The 11,685-nt window shown below is 33.1% G+C and overlaps 1 long non-coding RNA gene across 1 annotated transcript; it reads right to left on the bottom strand.

The window, feature by feature from the left end:
- LOC110776011 (uncharacterized) lies at positions 1 to 3,770 on the bottom strand. The gene is made up of 3 exons (XR_008923636.1): positions 3,446 to 3,770; positions 2,607 to 3,220; positions 1 to 202 (listed from the first exon to the last, which is right to left on the bottom strand). It is a non-coding gene; the product is annotated as an uncharacterized lncRNA (long non-coding RNA).
- Positions 3,771 to 11,685: the final 7,915 nt, after the last annotated feature.

Below are 11,685 nucleotides of genomic sequence, written 5' to 3'. Positions count from 1 at the left end.
TCAACAAGGATATATTGTCCATAAATAATAACCAAAAATCTTTAGAAAGAAATAATACAACCCATTAACAAATTAGGAAAGACTTAAATACACTTGGAGAATCCATAAGCCCGCCTTGAAACATATAAGGCCTCTGGAGTACCCTACGCACCTTGAACCTTAACTGAGACTCGATTCTCGCTGCCTACAAAACATTTTAACTCTGCCCCCACCAGGGCAGGTTCAAAGAACAAAATCAGCGAAAATCTGAGTACACACATCCAACCTGAAATGCATTTGCTAGGTGGCTCAAAATAATTTTTGTTTTAGTTTTTATGTTTTGCTTTGAAAAGCAAATTCGCTTAACAAACTTAATTGGAAAACATAACTTGATAAAACATTATAACCTCTTTGAAATCTATTTGGCGAAATCTCGATTATTCAAACAACGATTTGGATAAACAATAAAATAGCGTTATTCGCAAAAAAACTCAGACTTTACTTACCATCTCAGAAAGTTTCTAAATTTACAATCACATCAACTGAATAAGACTCACAACTTAAGATTCATCTTGTCATTCTCATACTCTTAATCATTTTCAATCATAAACTAATTTGACAATGACTCATAACGATAGCTCGAGTATTATAAGCAAATTTTTTCCCAATCCATAGTTTTTGCCACAAGGTTAAAACTCAACATATAATTATTAATAACTCAATATGGTACTCATGGGCACAACATTGCTATAGTAATATGATTTTCTTCATAAAGTTCTCATAACACAATTCAAATGAAGACATAGATATTCATAAGAAATTTTATAACTCAATGCGAAAGCACACAACTTAATCTCAACATAATAGCTAACTCAATCACAACATATTAGCTTACTGTTGGGGAAAGTGAACACGAATAGAGAGGGGTTATTCCACCAACTGTCTCTATTTGGTGGGGGTCGTCAACCTCCTGATAAGCATACGCTTACAAGACTTAACTAGGACATGTCCCTAATTACGGGTCTATCCCGCCTCTACGAGTCTACTTTTGTAGCACTCGCTTTACGGCCAAGACGCTTTAACGGGTCTATCCCGCCGAACTACGAGTCTACTATTGTAGCACTCGCTTTAAATGTTTTTCATCACCGACGCATGTGAGCAATATGCAACACATACACGCCTACTTTCCCCTACTTAAGCATTTTATTACCAATTTATGCACTTTCGTTCCCAAAATATCATTCGCATTCCCTTACTCATGTATTAACTTCATTCTCATCATATCTCAACTCACTTTATTTCTCAGCATAAATCCTCAACCCAATTAAATATCAATCTCAAGACTTGCTGATACTTTCTCTTACAATTAATCAAACTGTAATGATCTAATTAAACTTTGGACACTCTTCTCAACTAATCCCTTTTTACTTAGAATCACTCCTTACCCTTGGTTATATTCTAGACCATTGATTAATAATGACTGTTAGCGAGTGATACTCATTTAAGATCCCAAGGTTATCAATAGGGTATACTCTCCTCAAATCCGAATTCATTATTTAATAGCTTAGTGTACCTGAAATGTATTCTATAAACATTTAATAGAATCTTTATGCTAAAACAATCTTATCGAATAAGGAAATAACTATTAGTTAGTTTTTTTTTTATTTTATATATATATATATATATATATATATATATATATACGATTTTCATAAACATCTTAGTTTAGTTGGAAATTCAAATCATTTTAATGTTCTTTATAACAAAATCGTTTTTATAAAGCGTTGTAACATCAAAAATTAGTTTTGTGAAACTTATTTGAAAGCACTATCCTTATTTGAAAAAAAATCACTTCCTTTAAGAAAACACGCTCATAACAAATTACATCTTAATTATAGCTATGTTAATTTAAGATCTTTCTAGTTATTCAAAATTAGTTTAAACTCATAATTCACAATTTTAAGAAAAGAAAATAAAACGTTTGATTTCAAGAAATTCAAAGAGAATATAATTTAATAAAATTATAAATATATTTCTTCCTTGAAAATCAGTTCTTTCAAGATCATTATCAATCACGCCTTAGATTATTCTAAATTTTAGTATAAAGTTTATCATTCAACCCTCAATACCTTAAGGACTCTGGTTAGATTACTCCCATTACACACTTGACCTTTTTGTAATCAATAACGCCCTCAATTTATAATTAACTCTTATTTAAGACCCTTTTGAATCATTCACATATCTCACAACTCACCATGACACTAGTTTAATCCCAATTTCAATCCTCAAGAACCCTTGATCAACTCAATTATCAAATCACACAACCTTTTAACCAAAATCATCAGTCACTTGAATTCTTTCCCAATCGGCACAAATAATCATTCAAAAGAATAAGATTCTTAAAGCTTTCAATCCAATTTACAAAGCATAAATCAATTCGGAATACACAATTCAATTTGCAAAACTCAATTCAATTTGCGAAACACAAATTAATTTCCAAAGCACAATTTAATTTTAATTTTGCAAACACCATTCAGAATCCACACATACATAAATTTACATATATTCATAATACTTAAACACAAAATTATAATTTCAAACATTGAAGTTGGTTGGACAATGTGTACCTCGAATCGTTAGACATGCATCCTAAGCCTCATTCGATCTTCGCTCTCCACTTAAGTCCTTGATTCAAATCTCTCCTTATCCCTTCTCCAATCATTGACCTCATCCAGAAAAACTTGAATGAATAAGCTACTCACTAGAATCAACTAGGACTTGATGAATTCTTTTAGAAATTTAAATGATTTTCGAAAGCTTAGTTTGAATTTACCATAAAACATATCCTACCTCAAGAAAACTGATTTGGGTTGCTAGACATGAATCATGATTGAAACCATAATTATAATATTTATTTGATTAATAAAAACAGTTGAGGAAAACTCTATATTTTTATACTATAACCCTTCCTTGTATCAAGAAACATTAATCTAAATCACTCAAACATATTATTAAAATCGGCTTAATTCAATAATTCAAATCATTTCTATGTAATCAAAACAATATGGTAGTAAATTATATTCTTATAGTCATTAACTTAAATTAGAAGAACTCGAAATAATATGGAATAAAGTTTAGGTTGGAATTGTACCCTTGAGACAAATCGAAGGCAGAGTAGTAGCAACAAGGGAATCAACAACAATCGGCACCACTACGACTACTGGCTGGTGCTCCGGCGAGCCTGGCGGAGGAGCCAGGGAGGTGACACGGAAGCACAGGGAAAAACGAAAGCAAAGAAACAACACCAAGACAACCAACACACACACACACACGAGATGGTATCACCACCAAAACGGCAACACCGAAGCCGGAACACCCAAAAGAAAAAAATTATTTAGTTAGGGTTTCTAGATTCCTAATTCAAAATCAATTGATTCAAATAGGAGAGGAAGTTAGAGTGACTTACCATTCAATGGTGGAGTTAGGATGTTGGTGACCATCAACCACCATAGCCGGCGGCATGAACTAAAGTGAGAGAGGGGAGAGACGGCGAGAGGAGGAGGAGGAGGGCAGCAGGGGAGTAAGCACGATAGCGACAGAAGCAATCAACAACAAGAACAACTCCGCCGGTGAGAGAAACACCAACGGTGCCGGCGGCGTGGCGGCAGCATCGCCGTACAGAGGAGAGAGAATCACGGTGAAGAGAGAGAGAGAGGGCAGGGGGAGACACGTGAAGGAGAGATAGAAATGAGAGGCTTGGAATTTTTTTTTCAAAGTTTTCAGCCTAAGAATGGAGGTGGACTCCTCTAGAGTACTTGTCACCCTAGTGACACATGGCAAGGAGAGTTTAATTAGTATAATTTGGTTAATAAACAAAATTCAGAGTAAAAGCTTAATTATAATTAACTTAAATTGGATAGAAATGCTTATTAAAATAGTTTGGTAATTATTAGTTTAGAGAAATAAATTATTATACATATTTTGTTGCTCTTTTAATTAAAATAGAAATTTTTATTTCAAATAAATCCTTGGTATTAAATAAATTTTATTTTAGAATGACAAAATCTAAAATCTTTAAACAAATTAATTTCCAAAATTTATCATAAGGTAAAACTCGAGAAGTAATTATCAAAGACTAGCTCAAGAGTAAATAAATTTCGAATTTATTCACCTATCTAATATGGTTTCAAAATCTTAATCTCGAACTAAATTCTAAGAACATGTTTAAGACAATAATTACTTTTAATATCTTAGTAAGAGTTGCTTAAAAATCAAGGCTATTACACATTGGTTGTACTGGGGGAGAACGAAAACGGTGTAGACGCCTACATTTGTCCCTAGGCCCGACACGCTGTGTTCGATGATGAAACCATAACCCGCTCGCCAACAATGCACTTTGATTAGCTAAAGAACGACCCTCGACTGACTGAAGAGACCATCCGGAGCAGAAACTGTTAAATATAGTAAACTTCCATAAATAGAAAGATTTCTGAAATAGATTGGACACATACATAGTCGCATTCGCATTCCGATACGGCTTAATATGTGGTTGCATCGATAGAAAGATAAAATATGATTGTCCGTATTACAACACACCTGTACGCGCCACGATGTTCTAGTACTTGCCTTAAGGCTCTAGAATAACATATCTCAAACAATAACACTTCTCAAACTCATAATTATTGGGCACAATACATGTAAATGTTACAATCCCACTTGCATGGACCGGTCCACGCTATAATTAGCATGGACCAGGGTATTTTCGTAAATTAGCAGTGGTCGACCAGGAATATTTCACGTGACCTAATCCACCTCCTTCCCCTTCTTTCTCTCCCTTCCCACCACACCACCCCTCACATTTTCTCTCTCCTCCCTTTCCCAATGGATTTCTAAGAGCACTAGTCTATCTACAACGACGATTTCGATGATGATTATGATGACAATGAGCCTCTCAATGGTGGTGATTCGATTCTTCTTCCGACGAAAATTCTACCATCGCCGCAGAGGGCAGCCGGATGTTGCGACAAGGTTGTCTATGAGGTTAGTGGAATCGATTTTTCGTGTATAAAAATCACTGCGAAAGGGCAACCGGATGTTGCGTCAAGGTTGTTTCTAAGGAAGTTGAAGCTTGAGTTGAATTTTGGTGGATAGTAATCCTTATGGGATGAAGAAAAACCAGAAAAGTATGATACTCGAGCAAGTCGTTCTTTATCAACCAAAGTTATTCATCAGTAAAATCACCTTTCTTCAAAGTTGTTTGTAAATGAAAATGGTTTTACAACATACGAATTACGAAGTAATTATTTAATGGTGGAAGTCCAAGTACTCGGCACAAGCTAACCTTAATTCTCCTCAAAATCAGTTTAGTTCTCATAATGATTCTTGCTTTAACTAGGTCATTTTGGTGGACAATCTCAATTACTATTTCATCAACAATTTAATTGCTTAATTATGTATACACAAAGATATTTTAATATATCACATACAAATAGTTACTTGTTTTATATCATATAGTAACTCTTTATATTATATAGTTACTATTATATATCATATGGTTAACGTCATCAGATAGAGTAATTACATATATAAAAAATAAGAGTAATTATATATTCATTTTTGCATACAAAAAGAGTAAATTATAGAAACTATATCTTCAGAATAGTAACTATGAAAAAAAATATAACCATTTCGATATGAATAACTATTCTATTCAAAGAGTAACTATATAGAAAAGTAATTTTAACTGTAGAACAATCACTATATTATAAAATAAACAATATGATATAGATGCTTTAAAGGTCATATAGTAACTATATCTTCATCATAATAACTATGAAAAAAATATAGTCATTTAGATAAGAATAACTATTTTATCCAAAGAGTAACTATATGTTATGTAACGTAGCTATATCTTCATAATAGTAACTATGAAAAAATAATAATATAGGCATTTCGATAAGAATAACTAGTCTATCCAAAGAGTGACTATATCATATAGAAAAGTAATTTTAACCGTAGAACAATTACTACGTAATAATAAAATAAAATAATATAATGTAAAAAATTAGAAACTATATGTTCTGTAAAGTAACTAGCTATATCTTCATAATAATAACTATGAAAACAAATATAGTCATTTCAATAAGAATAATTATCCTATCCTAAGAGTAACTATATCGTATAGAAAAGTAATTTTAACTGTAGAACAATCATTACGAAGTATATTATAAAATAAACAATATAATATAAAAAAGTTAGAAACTATATGTTCGGTAAAGTAACTATATCTCCATAATAATAACTATGAAAAAAATAATAATATATTCATTTCGATAAGAATAACTATTTTACCTAAAGAGTAACTATATGTTCTGTAACGTAACTATGTATTCATAATAATAACTATGAAAAAATAATAATATAGTCATTTCGATAAGAATAACTATTCTATCCAAAGAGTAACTATATCATATAAAAAGTAATTTTAACTGTAGAACAGTTACTACGAAGTATATTATAAAATAAACAATATAATATAAAAAATTAGAAACTATATGTTCTGTAAAGTAACTATATCTTTATAATTGTAACTATGAAAAAAAAATATAGCCATTTCGATAAGAATAACTATTCAATCCAAAGAGTAACTATATCATATAAAAAAATAACTATAAACAATTACTATATTATGAGATAAACAATATGATATTGATGCTTTAGAGGTAATATAGTAACTTTTTCTATTATTTAGTTACTATTATATATCATATAGCTACTAAATAAAAAAGAGGAAGTATATCAAAAGTAAGAGTAATTATAACTCTTGAACAATAATTAAGAAAAACATTAACTACATATTTAGTTGTTTTAAGCTATGACATTCTAATTATTTGCATCTATTAAATAAATCACATTAAACTCACTTCCACGCACATCCTTCCTTCCTCTACCACGTCCTTGGTTTTCATTGTTGTCAGGATTTTCTTCTTCTTCTTCTTCTTCTTCTTCTTCTTCTTCTTCTCATACTTTTGTTTTCCTTGCAGAAGTTATTGTTTGCACGACTTCAATTATGGATGCATCTTCTTTGTATTTCTGAATCAATAGCATATAAACTAAGTTAATAATTTAACATTTAAATATGAAAAAGTAACATAGTAACTATTTTAAACATATAGTTTATATTATACATCATATAGTAACTCTTAGATTTAATGATGGTAAGATACTCGCAAAACTGCAGATATAGTTATTGTTATAGTCATATAGTTACAGTCATAATAATATAGTCACTCTTATTATTAATAACACAAAGAACCAAAAATTATCAATATAAAAAGAACATAATGATAATAAATCATGATAAAATAAACATAGTACCTATTTCAAATATATAGTAACTATATAAATCATATAGTAACTATATAAAACATATAGTGACTATTATTATAATATAGTAACTATTGTACACATATAGTAACCGTTATAATCATATAGTCACTATCTAAGAAGCGGACAAAAACATACTGTAAATAACATAGTACATAATGTAATTGTATAGTAACTATTATTTATCAAAAAGTCACTATAAACTGTTCATAACATAATAACTATATTAAACACATAGTTACTGTTTTAAACTTATAATAACTTTCTAAAAAATATAGTGACAATTTTAAACACATAGTTACTATTTTAAAGTTATAGTAACTTTAAAAAAAAATAGTTGCTCTAAAAACTACTACTAACAAAACATAACGAAATTCCAGTGACTATTAAAAACACTATTTCGCAACATAAATTAAAGGTGACTATATCATTTATACACTAACTATGTGAAACACTAACCCTAATTTCAACAAAACAACAAACATTTCAAATCACTCAACAAAATAATAACTTGTACACATATAGTAACTGTTGTACACATATAGTAACCATTAAAATAATATAGTAACTATTGTACACATATAGTAACCATTAAAATTACATAGTACCTCTTTAAACCACATAGTTACTGTATTACTCATATAGTTACTATTTAAAATCGTGAAGTCACTGATCGAATTCGCGAAGTGAAAACGATATTTCGGTAAAACACAAACATTAATTTCTTCAAAACAACAAATATTTTCAATTTTAAATAAAAATAGACTTAAAATTCTTTAAAAAACAACAAACCGAGATGTGATCTCTAAAAATTCTTGCGAAGATTTGTAGGCGAGCTCAAATTCTTCGATACGATTTTGGCAACGACGAACCTCCTTCTTGATCTACTACTTCCTCCAATTTTTCCTCATCTAATAGATCCAATTATAAGAATTATAAGATAATTACGAATAAAATCGAACAAAACCTAGAAATTTGGGCTAAATTTTGAAAAGCATAGAGAGAAAATGAAGAGAGAGAAAATGAAAGAGAATGACTAGAATGTAGATCTGAAATTTTGAAAAATAAAAAAGTTTAAAACGTATATAAAGTGGGCTAGACACAAATCGCATTGAAACTCTACAAAACACATAGTAACTCTTTAAAACACATAGTTATTGTAATACGCATATAGTTGCTATTTAAAATCACAAAATAACTGTCACGTGACAGTTACATATGTTACCCATACAAATTACTCCGTTGCCCTGGTCCATGCTAAGTTAGCATGGACCAGGTTTATATTAGTGTAAATATAAATGTTAACCCAAGTTACTTAAAATGCTCACGAGTGCCTAGAATACGCTCGTTTACCCGTTTAGCAATTGATACGTCCTTACGAAGTCAAAGTCTATCTTATAAATTATGATTTGGATCATGCACATCACATGATTGTATTATCCTTGGAATAATATTTCCATAGACTTATCATAAGCCCAAATCCGATTTAAAACGAATAAGTTATAAGGCTTTTACTTGGGCTTCGCTGAAACGGACCGACCTCCACTCTTTGGGCCATAACTCGATATTTATGAAGCCCATTGATGCGAGGCCAGCGGCATTGGAAATATGGATTCCGTAGCTTTCCAACAAGATATTATTTGCAAGAATCAAAGTTTGTATGGAGAAGTTGTGAGCTGTTAGAGATTGAGTTTTCTGGAAATCCGCAGATTTGCATGCGCTGGAATTTTCCAGCGCTGGCATTTCGAGCGCTGGAAAATTTCAGCACTCACTATTCAAGCGCTGCTTTTTTCCAGCGCTGCAAAATCATTCTGAAAAAAACTCAAACTCTTCAAATCCTATCTTATGAAGCGCTATAATATTCTAGCGCTACAATTTGAGCGCTGAAAATTTCCAGCGCTTAAAAATTGAGCGTTACTTTTTTCTAGCGCTCGAGTTTTTCAAATGTCTATCTTATTTCGACTACCTACACTATAAATACATCCCTTCTGCACCCCGGTTTCAATCATCAATTCAGTCTCACTCCTCTGATATTCTGAATCTTTTCCCCCTCTGGTATACTAAGTTTCTGTTGAAGTCCCGCCCCGTATTCATAATAGTTCTGCCGTATTAACTCTTGTTAAGCAGATCTCTGTCCGCATAAGTATTCGAACCATCCCAATTACTACCGAGGTTCTAGCCAATTCATAAGCCAAAACCAAGGAATCTAAAAGGAAACTCTGCCGGAATTAAAGGAAAGATCAAAATCTAAAAGTCAGTATAAAGGTTGTTCTAAAAGCTAAAAGGAGGCTCTGCTAAGGCGAGTGGTAAGTGTTCCTGAGAACCGCAGTAAAGCCTATGTTTCGATGTAATCAGAATCTATATTTTATTGCTTTCCTCGCCATATAAATATGCTAACTTTAATCTCTTATATTGCTCACACCTAAATCAGATAATAATTGAAAAAACCGGTTTATTATTAAGCTCCTTTAATCAATCTGAATCAACATCTTGACATCTGTTTAGTAATATCTGTGCATTAAAATCAATCAAGAGTAGTAATGTAGCATAACGCATGTCCCACCATCGTCACAATTGAACTAGTAAGGACCGCGCCCCGTGGGCTAATGCTGGGCACTATCCGTATTAGTAAACGTCCCCCAAACTCTCAATCTCTGCTCCGCTGGATGTACGTTGAGGAATCTCCACACCAGGGATCATAAGGGAATCTATGGCCGTCGTAAATCACACATGTTTGCACTCCAGGCATGTCACGATAACCGGATTTTGTCAGTTTTTTAAAACTGAATGGCGACTCCTAAAGACTAGTAAAAAGAGGCTAACGCTCACACTTAGTCCCTATTTACTTAATATGCTTGCCACATCCAGAAGAGGGAATTTTCGACCCCCTCACAGTGGCGACTCTTCTAGGGACAATACTGAAATAATCTGTGCAAGTAGTGCGTCGGTGATGAAGCCGTATAGAAGAAATCGGACGCTACGCCACAATTATTTCTATATTAAGTTAGGACGACCTGAATATTCAATGTGACGAATGATCCGCGACACAACCGCATAAACGAATCTCGGTTTCCTTGGCATGTTACATCTCGGAAGTCCAGACTAAGGACACCTATCAGCCCGGGGTTGCACCGCGCTTCGGAAGTTATCCACTCGATGCATTTGCAATGTAGTACATCCACCAAAACTAAACCTCTTATCTCCTAGGTCCATTCACGGTATATGCCATTCCAGCACATACCGGATATGCCTTGATAAAATTCATCATGAACCTGGCTACTCTGACAAGGGCCTGTTGGGGGATTGGTCGATAGGTTTGGTACACTTTGATACCCAAGCCTTTTGACCCTTAGAGACTAGCATAAACTAAGTGTGCATTATACCTGAAATCATGCTCGTTGTTAGTTTGATGTAAATTTTTATGTGCTATGTGAAACTAATCAACCAGGCGCTTAGTTTAGGGTCAACACCGTTGTAATTCCAAAAATATACTCTAAACGTTGAAATAATGTTAAAGATACGAATCAGAAACAAATTTCCGCAGCCAGGAGCCCAGCGCCAGAATAAACCAACGCTGTCTTGACCTGCGCTAGAATATTCCAGCGCTCAAATTCGAAGCGCCAGAAAATACTAGTGCACATGACGAGGAAAAGAAAAAAAAAAGGCACAATGGCCAGCGCATCAAATTCTCACGCTGTCTAGGCTAGCGCTGGAATTTTCCAGCGCCCGCCTACTTTTCCTCGCATTTGAATCACTAACCAGAATGTGAAAATTCAGAACCCAGTCCATCGTGCAATCAATTCGAAAGACCAAAATACGCATCTGCCCTGAGCATTACGTAGGTCTGGGTGAAAATACCCATTCCGGAACGCATATTCAAGATTGCGCCAATCCAACAAAACATCTGCATTAGCTTTTACCAATCCAACCCAAAGGCCACTACGCGCAAGTTACTTATCACTTGCGTCGGAATGCTGAACGTTTGAGCGCACAAATGCTCTAACAAAGGGTCCAGTTTGGTAAAATTCAAGCCATGGAGTAAAACTAACTGAAAGGAAAAATCTGCACAAATGCTTGCAAGCGCTGAAAATTTCCAGCGCTCTACAGGCTAGCGCTAGAAAATTCCAGCGCTGCAAATATAAGCGCTGAAAAATTCTAGCGCAGCTTGCTTCATTCTCGACAATTTTCACGTTCCCTTGGCTTAAAATAAAAAACGATTCGTAAAGTAGTACCATTCATGCTAAAATAACCTTTGACGTTCACTAAAAGCAAAGATTTCTAAAAAAGAAAAAAGAGTATGTTTTCTAACATCAGTTGATA

The sequence above is a fragment of the Spinacia oleracea genome, chromosome 6 (assembly GCF_020520425.1).
Source record: "Spinacia oleracea cultivar Varoflay chromosome 6, BTI_SOV_V1, whole genome shotgun sequence".
Lineage (NCBI taxonomy): Eukaryota > Viridiplantae > Streptophyta > Magnoliopsida > Caryophyllales > Amaranthaceae > Spinacia > Spinacia oleracea.
This window is presented reverse-complemented; position numbering and strand designations above follow the sequence as displayed.